The following is a 17,386-nucleotide window of genomic DNA, read 5'->3' as shown; positions in this document are numbered from 1 at the left end:
CAAATTTGAATTTGTAATGTATGAGGTACAGAGTTGCTCAAAACTTTTGTGCACTGAAATTAAAATCGCATTCTATATAGTAAACTATATTTTATCTTCGCTACATGGAGCCATGTTTAGCTATAGTGCAAGATGTAGGCAGCGGTGGATATGTGATTTATCATAAAGTGCACTTTTCAGGTCCTGAAGGTGGAGGGGCCCCGTGTCCCCTTTGCCCCCCCCCCCCCCACCCTTGTAACGCGCCTAAATGTAGGTATACTAATCAATGTTAATGATTGAAAGTTCACAGTCGTAGTCACAATGTAGGACTTGGGTAAAAACTGGGATAGTTTTCTAAAATATGTTATTACGTTTTATAAAAAATGTCAAAACACAATTAATTTTCTCAAAATCTTTATCTCATTATTTTACATAACTAATCTCTTTCTTCGCTATGTATGTCTAATTGTAAATTGCATAATCACAATACAAGACTATTAAGCATAAACAAATCTTCTACTCTGAGTTACACGTTGCAATTTGGACCAGGTCTATTTGTGATTCAACGTTATGAAACAATCTCGGTTATAGATCCCATGTATGAACGGTTATGTAATCATCACTGCGTTATTTCAAAGTTCAAACTCATAGTCGTAAACGTATTGCATAACAAGAAATCATCTTCTATCTATATTTATAGTTTTAATCAACTATTATGTAACATACGACAAACGAAACGAGTATTCTTAATTTGAAGTTATGTTTAACGACTATCAATTTGTAAATCAATGGTTAAGAATAACACTAATGAACATGAAAATACGAAGAATAGAAAGATACATGGTAGGGGCAGAATGGAAGGAAAAACGGTAAACTAGGAGAAAACAAGAAGAAAAGATGAAGAAAGAAAATAAAATGACGAAGGATTGGGAGTTGAAGACGAAGAAGAAGAAGAGGAAAGAAAAAAACCCAGGAAGATGAGGAGGAGGTGGAGAAGGAGGGGGTGGAACAACGAGAACAAACACAGAGAGCGATAAATAGGCTATACTTAGAGAGGGGAATATAGAGATAGAAAAAAGGAGAGTGAGAGAGAGAGGGGGAACAGAGATTTAGGGATATAAAGAGATAGGAGAAAGGGGGAATAAAAAGTCTACGAGGCTTACCCCTCAATCGACGGTTTGTAGGAAGTGATCTCATCTCAACTCTCGGTGACTATAGGTCTGAAGACACATCATCCCCTCCATGCCCTCTAGTTTACTCTCTCTCCTTCTTTCTCGTTCTCTCCTTCTATATCTCTCTCCCTCCCTATCCCTCACTCCCTATCTATCCCTTTATCATTGTCTGTCCCTTCCTCATTCTGTCTTTCATCGTAATCGATATTTCCTATCTCACTTTCTCTCGTTCTAAGTTCATCTATCATCCAAAGCCTATTCTTTATCTCTGACTTTCTTCTTTTCCTTCGTACCCCTTGCTCGTACCGCTTTATCCCCCTCTCTCTCTCTCTCTCTCTCTCTCTCTCTCTCTCTCTCTCTCTCTCTCTCTCTCTCTCATTTCCCTCCCTTCTTCAGTACTATTTTATCCACGATGCCAATCTTATTTATAATTCATGACTTTGACAGACCGTTCATATATTGTTTTAAAACATTTTCTTTTTAATGATCTTATAAAAATTTCATTAATCTGCCCTCTTTGAGCATGTTGAGAATCCCATTAGCAATGAAGATGTACAAGCATCGACAATACACTTATAATTTATTCGAATCTTTCCCTTTCCCTCTCTCACATTTTCTCTTTTGTTCGTCCTCTCTCTCCCCTCTTTCTTACCTCTTTCCCATTTCGTCATCGGCGATATAGACAAGCGAGACGAAGGCATAAACCGCTTGCCCTTGCAGCAACGTAGTCATTCTTGACAATACGATCGGAGCGTGCACACGTATCCCTCGCATCGTCGTCTGCAACTGGCTCAAAGTTTTTCACTTACGAAATACTTTTCGCGCGCTTTTGTGTCGGGAGTTTCTCGGGGAGTTTCTGAACCGGTTTTAAAATGGAATCGACAAGACATATTTCATTTTCTACACGAGAATCGTGATCTCTTCGGGCTTTCATGCGCTTGGGAAGATTTAGCTCATTTTATTACACGGTGTGAAAGGAAATATTCATCAAAAATACGCTAATATTTTTTCGCACCAGCAACAACCCACGGTAATGTGTTTCGAATCGTCTGCAAAAATAAATCCTCTCAAACGTTCGTTGTCGGATATCAGTTAGCAATATCGCTCTTCTGATCATTTTTTTAAGTCTTAAAGTCAGCAAATTCCAAAATATATAGGCATCAAAATGAGATTGGCTCATTATTCCGAATCCCTGCAATATTTTCTTTTCTTAGTCACATATTTCAATTTCGGATACTGATCGTGTCTTGTGTTGGTAGTTTCAACCATGGGAACGCCTTGGAAACGCACTTCTAATGGATATTAACACTGGGATTTAATCGCACTCGGTGAGGATTCTTTTTAATTGCTCCCTGGATATTCGAGGATTTAATCGACAAAGTAGGCGAAATCTTGTTGGATATTTTATTTTTCAAGGTAAGCATGAAATACATTCATTATTTATTTTTAGGAATAAGAATTCAAAAAATGTAAAGATGCAATTTCAAACTTTGACAAGATATTTAATTATGATTCGTTGACTTATTTCATTAAAATTAGAACGAAAATTTCTAAACATCAAAGTTAGAAAATAAAATTAATAAGCCATGAAAAGATTTATATCGATGCATATGCTAATAAGTAATATGCAAAACATTGGTTGTTCAAATCATATCTTCATGAATCACATATGCCTGAACGTTAAGTATCTGTCTTGCCTGCTAATGCTATGTCGTTGGTGATGTCGACTACAGTTTAATACCTCGGTCACATTTGCTCTACGGCGGCCGTACGGCGAGTCGAAAACAGCCGTTTTAACATTTTTGTACCAGCTACATATAGGTGCTTTGAATAGATATGAATAAAACGGCTGTTTTCGACTCGCCATACCGCCGCCGTAGAGCAAATGTGACTGAGGTATAAGATATGATTTTCTCTCTTTTTGAGTCAGTTGAAAAATTAACCAAACTTGGATATGCGAGTGTGTTCAGCAGTGATTGGTATTGACTGGGCATGCTGTACCCAACTTGTAATGATATTCGTCACTTGTCCATCTTTCTGCTGCACACTATGCGCTAAGGGGTAAAGGGAATGAGGGCAGGGGTGCGTAGGGAGGGGTGACCACCGAAGAGGGGTGAATGGAAGGGGTGCGTGAAAGGAATGATGGGGGTAAATTAGCAGGTGACAGAGGTTCGTTTATAGGGGAAAGTAAGTTACCATGGCAGTTTGTCTTATTCGGTGTTACTATGCATATAGACCAAACCATATCAGATATTTTGATCGTTACGGGAAAAATCACAATCACCTGGCTAATATTTCAGTAATGGGCCAAGATATGTCACTGATGTTATATCAAGTAATGTAAGCTTTATTCACATAATTTACTCTGCATTTAAAGATCCATTCCAACCCTAAATCTTGGATCATTTACTCCGTTTAACTTTTTTAATTGAATGCAAAATGTAAACAAGCTTTGAAGGATCCGTGAAGCATGATATATCACATGTTTCCCATTGTCACGATAGTAATATGGACGAATTGAACGCATTGCTCCGGACCTACAATGGAAATAATTTCGAGTATTTATTAATTTATATACTTACTTATTCATCTTTTTATTTATCTATTTATTTATGTATTTATAAATCTATTTATAACAATTGCTCGTTTATGTATCTGTGTTAAAACATTATTTTAGTATTTATGCATGTTTTCGTGTCTTTTACCCCTGGGGATGATTGATCAAGAATGCAACTCTAATATTCCACTTTGCCAGTTATCTATCTCAATCTAACTCATATATTCCATATTAATCGCAATATGACGTCACAGTTGATTTTTATCAGGCGATCTATGAGAAGTAAGCGTGATATAGTCTTTCTCAATGATCACTTGGCATGATGTCATGTTTTAGAAGAGCAGTTCTCACTGACACTACTTTCTAACCATTTTCTGCCCATTTGCTCATTCATCGTTCATGTTATGGCACCTGCTTGTGTGTTCTTGTACGTAAATGTTAGGTGGTTGGTGGTGTTAGTGGTGGGGTTGCCTTTAATTGTGGTTGAACCGTTAGTGGATTAATGGTTAGGAAATTTGGGGCTACTACATATTACAATGACAGTGCAGGTGAATTTTAATAGAGAACAAGGTAACTTAAATGCGACCTTTTTTTCTGAATTAAAAATCGTTTATGTCTAGTTTCACCTATACCCAGCACACTCGTTGAATTACTTTCTCCTTCGTTAATTATTTCTGTACCTTTATTCTTACTAGAAAATTAGCGGCCGCCCCTGTACCCACGTGGTACCAACCCTGTTAATAAGCACTATGACCACTAGGGATTCATTGTAATGCCTTAGTATTTTGTAATACGTCATCTTTTTATCACATATTGCCAGATTACTGAAGAAAACAAGAAATAAAGCGTGCAAAATCATATTGGAGTCAATTTATTTTGCATAACATCGTATAATGACTTTTAGGCTAACTACATTTTTTTAATTATCTTTATTTCTTTGGTTTTGTTTTTATGTTTTCTACATTTTTATATAATTTTTATCATTTCATATGTGTGACACTATTTATTTTTGGCCATTTTGGTGGTCCGTAGCACTCGACTAAATTATGACAACTGTGTGAAGTAACCCTATTATTAGGTAGACAGGGGAATCTGCCATGTATAGACATCCCAGTGTGAATGAACTTGAGCATTATTAGGCTGCCCCAGTGGATGCAATTTATACTTATTGGAATATTTGAATTTCCTGTTTACACGATGCTACGGAGGATAGGCATAAAAGTACCTGATCGCGACGATGGAAGGGGGCTGCATGTATAAGGGGGGTGAGACAGAGGTATAGGCATATGTGTCGATGTGGGGGAGACGTGGGTGACAAATAGAGTACGAATGCAATGATCTTCTATCGAAAGTCGAAACACCTTTTCCCTCTAAAACACGAAAAGGGGCTTAAAATCTGTTTCGATGTAAAGTATGTATAATGGTTATTTTGCGGTAGGCCTATATATCACCTGTAGATGAAGGTGTATGAAAATTTTGAATAGGCTTAAAGCACTCCTATCTGAATACAAAGTCATGTGTGACATCCATTTATTTCATTTCTCTTGTTTTTCTCAACCTTCAATACCCATCCCTCTCCACTTTATGTAATCCTCTTCTCTCTATATATTGGAATTGTCTTTTACGCTCTCTCTGTATTCTTTTCTTTATTTTTCTCTCTCTCTCACACACACTCTAAAAAAACGGTTTACCCATTATTAGGTGAAATGGGAACATGCATGTTTTGTAAATTTTACGCAATTTTGCGTTGAATTTGCCCAATATGGGGAAAAAATACCAAGCATGTTCCCTTTCTACCCAATACTGGGTAAAAATTTCACTCAGTGTTTTTAGAGTGCACATACACTCTGTCCATCTTACAATGTCTTCCCTTTTATTATTCTCACTCATTCTCCACTTTCATTTCATATCTCACTTTTCTCAGAATATGACGAAATTTTTAGATGTTGAATGAATAACTTGTTCAGACATTTCGATGAATCCTGGTAATACTAACCCATACAATCATCATCCAATAATCCAAACGATAATCGTAATCGATGGATTAAGATAATCCCCATCCAGGCATCCATGTTAATCCAGGGGTAGATTTAATCATCAATTTTTTTCCAGAAAATATATTTAATTCGTCATCCCGAATTACGTACTCTCTAATCAACTTCAAGTTAATCGGGTATTCACCGCAATGCAAACCGCAGATAAGACGCGAATGTGATCAAATATCTCTGCGGTCTGAAAAGTATAATCTATCAACTCTCACTGATAATCTTGGATTGAGTAGTTGAACTGGGATTGATTTGCAAATCATACCGACTTCTGTAAGATTACTTTTTTATGTTAAGGTATTAGGGTACGATCAAAGGACTACCACTTATAAGGCCGAGTTGATTCCATTAATAAAAATTTGAAGAAATGGATTAAAAAGATTACGTTAAACTTTACGAAAAGAAAGGTGTTCGAAATATCTTATTGTTTTCTGAGACTGAGAAGTTGATTCCACACGTTTCTATCAGCAGCTAAGTGTAGGTAGAAATGCTACGGAGGTGGTTTTGTGAAAACAAGAAAGGAAATAAGACGATAATCATATGACACGTGTTTTGCAGCTTTGTTCTGAAAATTGCATAATACCATGATTCAGAATTTGAACCGTTTCCAACAGCAAAACTAATTTAGTGCCACCCGACATCTATTAAGCAAATCTTTGTTTCATTCTCAAGTTATGATGTAAACGTTTTAATGGTTATTGGACTCGGGCCTATACGTAGATGATTTTAGAGGAACCTGGTGAGAGGGGAGAGGAGATAGAAGGAACATTGGAGGAGGAGGAGGAGGGGAGGAGGGGAAGCAGGCAGGTGTATGGAGGGGAGATGTAGGGGAGAAGGAATAAGAAGGGGTAAAATGGGCTATCGAACTGCGTGGGTATCGTGTCCATCATGTCCATGGCAGACGAATATTATTCAGATATGATTATTAACGTCACCTTCCAAAAGGTGTTGCCATGGCTCGGAGCACTATACGAAAATGAACTACAAAAAGTACATTATCTCCCTTAAACCCCAATTTTTACTTTCATTTTCCACCAATCTTACCCCCAATCATCCAGGCACCAGCCCATATACACCCCACCATGCCGCATCACATCGACAACCCACCTTTCAACCGCAAAGATGCCATCTGGTCCGGCTGGCTCATCAGTCGCATCCCCAGCATCATCCCGTTCCGTCCGTGGAAGCAGTACTGGTTTGTACTCACCAATGACCGGATCCATTACTTCAAGCACGCCGGCTCCGTCCCGCTCCATGGATGCCGTATGATCTCCAGGACCAGTAAGGATCCAGAGGAGCCGCTTGGATTCGTTCTCGAGCTCGTCCCACGTAAGTAGCAACATTTTTGTCATTGTGATGTGGTTTCCATTCGAACGTGGTTTTCAAAAAATAAAAAATAAAAGATAATCAATTACCTTGAAACCCTCATGTGTCTCGACATATAATTCAAGGTAGCAAAAGTGATTAGAAATGCCCCATAAATAGATTCAGCATCTGTAGTCAAACCTGTGGACGCCTCTCCATAGCAGCCACCTGCCTAATGTGACCACTAGCACCGATCCCCCAAGGAGCAGATTACATATAATTACTGTATGTGAATAAGAACCCGTCTATAGCTGCAGCCACTTGCTAATAGTGATCACTAAAACTTATTCCCATGGAAGCAGTAGTTTGAGTATAAGAACCTGTTTATAGCAGCCACTGTCTATAAAGGCCAAATTTTGTGTCTCTCTTGTGTGGTCACTATAGACAGGTTTCACTGTATTAGTGTAGTCAGACAGAGTGGGTGATTTCAAGTTCAGTGTTGACCTTTTGGTATTGGTGTTAGGTCAATTTTCGCACGATTATAACACCAAACATAAAATGAAGATGGTCCCGAAAAGTCACTCACTAGTTGTTGAGATGTTAATAATGTGATCTGGATCAGTTTTACAAACTCAGAATAGATTTTGGAGCTAGGGAATCAATCCCAATTCCAACACTAACACCAACACCAAGGCCAACACCGGACTTGAAATCACCTGCTGGATACTGGATGGTGCCTTGCTCTAAAGAGATGTAAGTCATTTCCAAAAACATGTAAATATTCATATTCTCTTAGTTTTATCTGATTATGTCTGCTTTCTACTGAAGATGTTGAGTTATTATATCTAGTTACTACAGTATCAACATGCAATTTAAAGTATCGGTAGGGTTTAGGGTAAGGTTTGGAAACATCAAACTTTAGGGCATATCAGATAAAATACAATGGAGATGTATATTTGACTACTTAAAAAAGGTCCACGACGGATTACTTAATATGTTCATGTATTACCTTTACATGAAAATCTGCAATAGTTAATGTAATATATATTACCACAGATATAGCATCAATGAAACACGAATGCCAACATACAGAGAGTAATTGATTTATGCTTGTCTTCAAAGAAAAGCTTTGTAAGATTATTGTCATACATGGAAACAAGTTTGTTAATCTGTAGACCCATTAAAATGATAAGCTTTTCGGAAAAAAAAAGAACAAGAGCACAAAGAAGAAAAATTATACATTCCCCAAATCATTCGAAGTTTTATGATTATAACAAAAATGACATTGAATACTGAGTTGATTATTGGCAAGTAGAATCGACAGCTCATGGCTGCATTTGATTTTTGCAATAGTTCCATCCACTTGAATCCATGCTGGGAGGTTTTCGCATTACTCTATTTCTTGCATTAACCCTTTATCCACGAGGAGACAATACCACTTAACATTGTGATCCCATAATCATCCTGAATTTAATGCCTGTTCCGGATTTCAGTTCAAGGTGCTCTATAACTTGCCCTGGTTGGACCCCTCACTGGGAGTTCCAGGTCTATATTTAGACCCGGTGTAAAAAACGTGACAGGATATGGCTTTTATTGGACAACACGAGGAGGGGGACTCCTTCCGATATCTTAATTTATCCTGATCTATTATGGAGCCTGTCATGCCATTCGTTATGTGTGTTACAGTCACACCAACGAAACCGACTCCAAACCGACCTCTACCCCGGGAGCAGTCCTCCCTTGGTGAGGTCCGTATTATTTATTTTGTTTGTTTGTTTGTTTTGGTTTTGTTTTCCCCTTTTATCTCCTTCTTTCTTATTTTCTTCTTCTTATGCATAATTTATCGGAGAGGGGTCAAAGCGTGGCTGAGTGTGTGAGTTTTTTTATGTTCAATTTGTTTTGTGATTTTGTTTTTATTATAAATTCCTCCAATTATTTTTATTCAATTATATTGTAAATGAAAAAAAAATCATGTTCAACTTGAGATTTATCTATAGTGTATTTGCGTAGATATTTTTAGAAGATTCTGTTCTGTTTGACTATTCCTTTTGTTGACATGAATTGTCAAAAAATGAGTATAGATTGACACTAAGTTTACTTTCGGAATAACAAAGTTAAATTGTTTATGTAGCAGTTATGAATCAGTCATGTTAATGATTTCATGTATACACTGTTTTCAAATGTTATGATGAGGTATAAATAAAATGTGATTTTAAAACAAACAAAAGAGCTATTACGCTATTTCCATCTGTCGGTTTGAAGTCAGTAGGTAGTTTTCGCATTTACTACGGAAACACTCTCTACAACACATCGATTCCTTTGAAAATGCAATTAAAATCACGATGGAGAGCTGAGAGGCTTTTGTCGAAAGTTGGTGGACTGGGACAGCAGATCATCCGAAGACTTGCACCGGACGAACAATTGCAAATAATTGTGTCGTTCAAAGAATTTGGTGTGTTGTAGAGTGTTTCTCTGTAGTAAATGCGAAAAGTCCGGGTTTTTTTTAGGTGTGACCGTAACGTAAGACAAAGCATCTTCGGTGCGATGTTACAGACGAAATTTCCCACCCAACCTTACACGTGAGCTTGATTGTTTTGATGGATGGGAAACATTAATTGATTACTTTCTAAGAATATTAAATCCTTCCCAGGCACATGAAACCAGGGATCTGTCTCATCACAAAGACTTTTGATAATACTTTAAAAGGGGATTGAATATTTTACCCAGTACCAAATACTGGGTAAAAATGGATCATATTATATATTTCTTGGATAAGATTTTGTCTCATATCAGGAGAAATGCATGTTTTTGGTGTGTCATTTTTTAACGCAATATTGGGTATGATTTATACAGTTTATGGCATCATTTTACCCAACAAAAATGCATATTCCCTTTTTACCCAATATTGAATAAACTTCGATTCACATCAACGATGATGGTCTTCTGACTTGTAATATATTTCATTATATTAATAGCTAAAATAATGATTAAAATTGTATATTCAACACCATGTTCATTTCAGATAAGTGTAAGTACACTAGACTACTATATAGTATGTGATATACCATGTAATCATTGCTTTTTGTATTTTGTCGGAACGCAGAATTAAAAAAAAATCATCCAAACAAACACTCTTTAAAAAAAATTTACCCAATATTGGGTAAAATTGGAATATGCATGTTGGTTGGATAAAAAGTTACAAAATATTTTGTAAATTTTACGCAATGTTGCGTTGAAATAGTCCAATATCATGAATATGGTGTAAAAGAAAATACTCTGCAAACATGCATGTTCCCTTTCTGCCCAATATTGGGTAAAATTTTATTCAGTGTTTTTAGAGTGAGCAGACAAATTCAAATCGAGATTGATCTCAGTTCCTATCTCTAAATTACACAATTTAAGATCAATCATAGTCAATCACAATCTAATATAAGACGTGCCCCTGAATTCATCTTGTTTATGTAGTCTCTGTATGGGCTTCTATGATAATTATCGTCCGTCATGGAGTGATAAATTATTCTTCCTTTTTTGGTTTGTCAGCAAAGAGAAAATAACTGAACCCCCTCCCCAATTCTATGATCCTGGATCCGCCCCTCGGAAAACTATCTTCTATACAGCTGTATAGTCATGATAGTCCTATCCCGGAGATCGCCTGTATATCAAAGCACAAACTTTCACTGAAGCCTTGAGTATGTTTTGACAAATAAAGTTTGTCATATTTATAGACAAGGACCGTTGATTGCTTGTAAAATTGAAATATTCCGCATCTAATTTGCAGCTAATCACGGCGGTATACTATTCCTACGACGAAATGCTTCTCAAACAAATTGAGTTAATTACGGTAACCCCCTGTGACTCCTCGTCTTAGTAGGGATGAGAGTCCGTAACGTTATGCAAATAAGTGGTATATGCCATGGTATTTGGACGAAATTCTTTTTAAGAAAGTATTTCGAGATAATTTCACTCGGACATTGGGGGGTTATTAGGCATACATACATTTGACATGTTAGTTTAAAAATCTTTGGTTCTACAGAATTTGAACGACAAATACCTGGCATTTACATTTTGAAATCTATGTATTCTGTTCATCTACGTCATTTTGTGTAAAGTGAAAATGGAGCAAAGCATGAACAGTGTTATGATTTATAGAACAGGGTTATACCATTTCCTTCTTGCATTAGTAAGGTGAAGAATGCCTTACAAACCCCATTTGCGTCCCACATTATGTTTAGAAACAGACAGGGGTACTATTAGGGGCGTTTTGAAGAGATAAGTACACCGTTTGCCCCCTTACGTTCGTGAGGGTTGGAAAAGTTTTACCGTATCTCCATGCATGGTATTACAATAGTTGTTCCACATTATGCTTAGAAAGGAGGGGTAATAACAGGGTCCTATGTTCTGATATACGGAGTTAGTTGGAGAGAAAGGTACACTGTTGCCCCCATAGTGTTCAGGAGTGAAAAAATGTATTACGAGCCCCTTCGCTGTCTAAAATTTTGTTTAAGAAGAGGGTATAGGGGTAATAATATGACCTCATGTTAGGAGTGTGTTGAGGAGAACGGTGCCCTGTTTGCCCCCTTATTTTCAAGAGTGAAGAGAATGCACCACAAACCCCTTCGTTGTGTTACAGACTATGAGAGTATACATTATAGGGGGTAATAACTTGACATCTTGTTAATGGTTTGTTGAGAAAAGTGCAGTGTAAGGAGTGTATCCTCCCGTTGTTTTCAAGAATGAGAAGTTTATTAAACACCATTAGCTACACCTATACTATATGATGAGAAAAATTGTACAGGAGTAATAACTTCGTGCACTGGTCCCACTGGTTACCCATATTTACAAGAAAGAATGGAATGTATTATACAGGCACCTTCGTTGATGGAGAAACTTGGAAGGCATGGTTGGGGTAATAACATTTTCCCATGTTTCGAGTGCCATGAGGAGAAAGGGACACTTTTTACCCCGCTAAAGTTATATTAAGGAGTATATTACCCTCACGTTGCCCTACATATTATAATTTAGAAAGAGCTTGGGGTAATAACATGACCCCTGTTAGGGGTGTGTTATAAAAAAGAGTGCAATGTTCGCTCCTATAAGGATAAGGGGAAGGGTGTATGCTTTAAACCGATGCGTCATCGGCAAGACATCTTCCAAGTATATATATGTACATTATTGTTGATAAAGCTGAAAAGTACTATACACTAACACTTCAGTAAAGTCATACATCATTCGTTCGAAATGTCGTGAGCAAATTAACCAAAAGCTTTGTGGAAACAGCCCCGATTATTTCATGATAGTCCTGTGTCATGCATGGGTCACTTTACCAGAGGAATATTAGCCATCTACATGTTTTTGTTCTTGTTTTTTTTTATGTTTTTACTCATGGTGCATGTGAAAATAATGGTATAGCAACTTTACACATTGGTTCTACAGTGTCAGTGCCCCAGTTTATATTCAAACAAATATGAAGAAAAATTAAGAAACATTAGGCAACTGCATGTTACATTATAAGCAATGTTATTAGGCAACATTATTATACATTAAGCAACATAGTATTTCCAGCTCATATTACCTTTTTTTATGAAATGAAAGAAATCGAAAGCCATTTACATTTGTGTCTGGTATTCGGAGAATTAAGTTTTGACGAAATATGAACCATATCGAAATGTTTATCATGACTCACTTTTGAAACGAAATATGACTGTTGTTTTTATGTAAAGGGTTGTTAATTAAGGAATAAAGTATTCTAGTAATTCAATCAATCAAACGTTTACTATTTCGCGCTTTATATCCTTCTCCTCTCTTACACTCTCTCGTACCCACTTCTTCTCTCTCTCTCTGCTACTGCATTCCTCTTTTCTTTGCCCCACACTTTTATATAAAGTGTGGTATTGTAATTCGATTATAATAATCATCTTTCTGAGAAATACTAATTCTTAGTTATTATCTAATTATTTAAGTCCCATTGAATGGCATTGATGTGGAAAAAGTGGTTACAGAGCTTGTGGATTACAACTTCTTTTTTAATAATATATCGAAATGTGTTTTATGATTTTAGAGATCATCTTGTTTTTACAGTGATAGTGCAAATATATGAATATAGGACAAATTCACCAAGCTCAAACTTAACGTGCTAAAAAATATCCAGTTCACCTTTGGATTTTTTTCATGGGAGCTCACGTTCATATGGTGGTCACTGGCGTACATATACATGATATAGGGGGATTTTTAAATGGACACGAGACTGCTATTCACATTCGGTTACCGTAAGAATTGGCTGTAATGCAAACTGGCATGATTAGAGCCCCCATGTGAAATAATGGGTCACACTTTCTACAGCAGCTGTTCAGCTTCGAAGATTCACTTTAGAACAGTTGGAGCAGAAGCTCAATTTCGACTTCCTCTGCTCATTTATCATCACGATAAATTGCCCTGTCCTTTAGAATGGCATCGGGCTCAATTACCCCCTCCAAGAAGTAAGGCCCCGCCTGTATAGCCCCTTTCTGCATATCCGCTCGCCCGGATCGTTTTACACTGCGCGCGCCACTTCCGGATCCTATAGCAATGTACAAATCTTTCTGATTTCTTCATTTTTGTTTTGTCTTCTCTATCATGACGTCATTACAACCTCGTTCACGATGATTGAGATGCGAGTCAAAACAAATAATACGAGTATCCTTTGAGTTTTCGTTTTGGTCATTCTATCACTGTTCTTATATGAAACGATAATCAGGTCTAATTGTCGATTTCTTCTTATTTGAAAGATACGGACATGCTGAAAAACACATTTTACATGTTGCTGATAGCATGTTTATGTTGTATTACAATTAATTTTAAAAATACGACAGCAACTTGCTGTGTACGAATCTAAGGAATTAAAATTAGGCAAGCTTGCATCGAATAATATAGTTTTTTCCGACCGATAGTCATGATACCGTCTGCAATTAGCATGAAGATAATTTTGTTCTGAAAGTGAATCGTTTCAAAATATTCAGCAGAAAAATCTAATAATATTGATATATTATATCAGATATTGAGAATATAATTGGGATTTAGTTTGAGCATCATCGAGTTATTACAGAAAATACCAAACCCAATGTTTTAGATTCAAGTTTTCGATAAATTAGTTAGATTGAATTTAATATACATGTATAACCATTTTCCACTGTTTAGTGCATTTTCCAAGAGACATTACACCAAAATAATACAAATATACTAATAACAACATGCTAATCGAGGTTAGCCCCAATCATGTCATGTGACCAATTTCAGTCATTATTTAACGATCTAAAATATTTACAGATTTACAGAAAATTGATTGATCGATTGATTGATTGATTGATTGATTGATTATTTTTATTTCCATGCAACAATTTAAAATACAACATAGAGTGAATTGACAATATTTCACGGTAAGAACAGTCATTACATGGGAGGGGACAGTTAAGCACAAAGGCTTGAAAAGGACGCCCCTCAAGAAAAGACTATATGAATTGTGAAATAAAGAAAGTATAAATCATAATTACAACTCTTTGTGAGATATGTTTCTAATTACATTAATTCTTTTGTAATTTGGGGGCATTTTATTATAAAATTTACAATAATTAGTGAATAGCAGTCGGACCCGAAGGATATTGATAATGATCCGGGTTTTTTTTCAGATTTGTGTATAAGTTTTCTTTCTGATGAGCAATTAGTAGGGGTTGTTGAAAGCATTTCGATTGGGGGATACTCATTGTTTATCTGAACTTCCATCTGTTGTAGCACTCGTCTGTATCAATCATACAAATTTTAGCAAATTCATTCTATTTCATTTCCACTGATTTGGGCTATCACTTTGATCCACGGAACCTGAATTGGGCTGTTATGACTTCATCAAGAACCTTTGCACACGGCACGCTATCACGTGATAATTATCCATCTAAAAATAGCACATTTACATGATGACTTTGCAAAAAGCCCCACTTTCTGAAGGTCAGTTTCAACCAATATTCAAACTCGGTCACGAATGAGATAAAGAACATTCATGAATCATTCGTCGAAAGCTGTCACCACCCACTTCAATTCTGTTACATATGTATTTTCCAAATAAGCCTATGAGATATGTCGAATTTTTAGCATTTCTTAACACAATGTGAAGATGCATCTTTGTGCAAAAAGAATCCAAAATATATTAGAAATATAAAAATACCCTCGACAAGAATTAATTAAAATGCAATTAGAGCGTCGAATCTCTAACAGTACACATACCAAAAGTACTGACAATTAACAAAATACTGGGTCTTAAAAATGGCACAAAGTGTAAACATGATGACGACCGAATGAAAATGTAACAAAAAAAACATCGAAGAAATATCATCAAGTTTGTTTTGTTTGTTTGATACACTTTTAGAATATCCCTTTACACACTATGCACTTTGGGGTGATGACTAACAATATACAATCTCATAAAGGTATGTCTACCTTGTGGGCCATGGCAAACACAGAGACATGGCAAAAATGAGGAAATATTTTAAGTACAAGGACGACTGACATTATATGAACGCATTTTTTCCCATATAAGAGATGTTACATATCGATGATTCTTTATATTTAGTACCTCTATAGACAAAATAATAAAAATGTGTTATTTCCCTTATTAAAATCATGATTTGTTGTGATTATTCAAGTGATAGGGAATATAATAATTATTGGCACTTCTTGGACCTAAAATGGCGCGAAATCTACATTAAAATGGGCATTAAAGGCGCGATAAACATCGTTTTATTTAATAAGCATCCATTCTTAGATCTTGGCAGAACAACATTTCAACTTTGGCAAGAGTATTGAAAACCATCACCCCTGTTCAGCCGTTATTACTTTAAATCCACACTATCACAATCACATGAATTAATATCGACACCCTTCTAATGAAACACAAATGTTCCCTGATCAACTCTGCGGTTATACGTCTAATTCCAGTCTCTAAATTTAGAAGTCCTCATGCACAATTCATTTCACCAATTTACTCTTCAAAGAGATTCCTTGCTTTTGACTATTTTCCAGAGCATGCTGGCAGAATGAACAGTTTTGTTTTTGATATCGTAAAGTTTGATGATAATGTTTCTCTGTTGCTGAGAATTTCTTTTTACAACAACAGCAAAGCTTTTCGTAACTTTTTGCAAGTATTCTTAACGCTATAGCGGCGTACTTCGGTGGCCGCGAATAAATCCCAATGTTATCGTTCGAAAGAACTTATATATGTATGGCATGTGCTTCATTTAGAGTCCTGAGCGAGCGAAGCGAACGAGCAACATTTTAAAAACATTTTAAAATGGGAATCTGATTTTGCGTTAGATTTTTTACATAACATTCAGAAAAAATGCATCTATTCACCATCTTGCTTTAATTTGCTTTCCTGTTCTTCTTCTTTTTCCAATTTGTTCGTGGTCGTGGAAGATGGTGGCATGCATGACCCGTAAGCACCCTGCCCCCATCTGCACGCTAGTGCTGACAATAGATTACAACCCTTCAGCGCTCATGGCAGAACACTAGCTAGCGGAACAGTTCTCCTCAAAAGTCTATTAAAGTGCTTCTTCTGTGCCATGTCTATGATCATACTTGTGATTTAAAATAAGCAACGAATCCCCCATTGGCTCTCAAGATGTCATCACTATGGTCAAAAGTTCATAATGTTATCGCTTATTCTCATCACATTCACTTTCCGTCCTGTCCTAAGAGATTCCCAAACGATGTTTGACTGCCCTGTCACGGGTATACGGTTCCTTGTTTTTAGGCGGACTCATAGTTCTTTACTTCCTCTCTCTAACAGCCCGCCTTCCTATTGTCCTCAAGGCAAAACATCGAGCAGACGATATTACTGAAAAAGAATTAAAAAATTTCCCGCCAAATTTTCGCTTCGTCACTCATCAAAAAGCACACTCCCAAAACAGCCAATATCAAAAGCATGTTCATTGCTGAGTTAGGGTTGCGCGACGCTTTCCCTTTAAGACGAATTATCACTTCCGGAAGTGCAGTTTAATTGATATTTTCCTGACTTAAATTTAATTTATTAATTTAACTAAGATACGCAAACCCCAGAATATACCGCTGCTCTGTCATGTATGTCACGCCGAGCAATTCGTACCCATCACTGCAACATATTTGGTTAAACATGTTAAAGCGATCTACCTCTGACGCTACTAACTTATTTCAATGGCAGATGAAGTTTATTGGGTTTTTTTTTCTTTTGGCGATCATTCGTGGGTTTTCGTTCCCAATTAATCTCTTTATCTTCTTTCGATGAAGTCTTATTTACTCTTCTAGCTTTCTTTAAAAATGATGTTGAT

This window comes from Lytechinus pictus, chromosome 18 (assembly GCF_037042905.1).
Source record: "Lytechinus pictus isolate F3 Inbred chromosome 18, Lp3.0, whole genome shotgun sequence".
NCBI classification, from domain to species: Eukaryota; Metazoa; Echinodermata; class Echinoidea; order Temnopleuroida; family Toxopneustidae; genus Lytechinus; species Lytechinus pictus.
The sequence above is the reverse complement of the archived record's forward strand: the minus strand, read 5'-3'. Positions refer to the sequence as shown.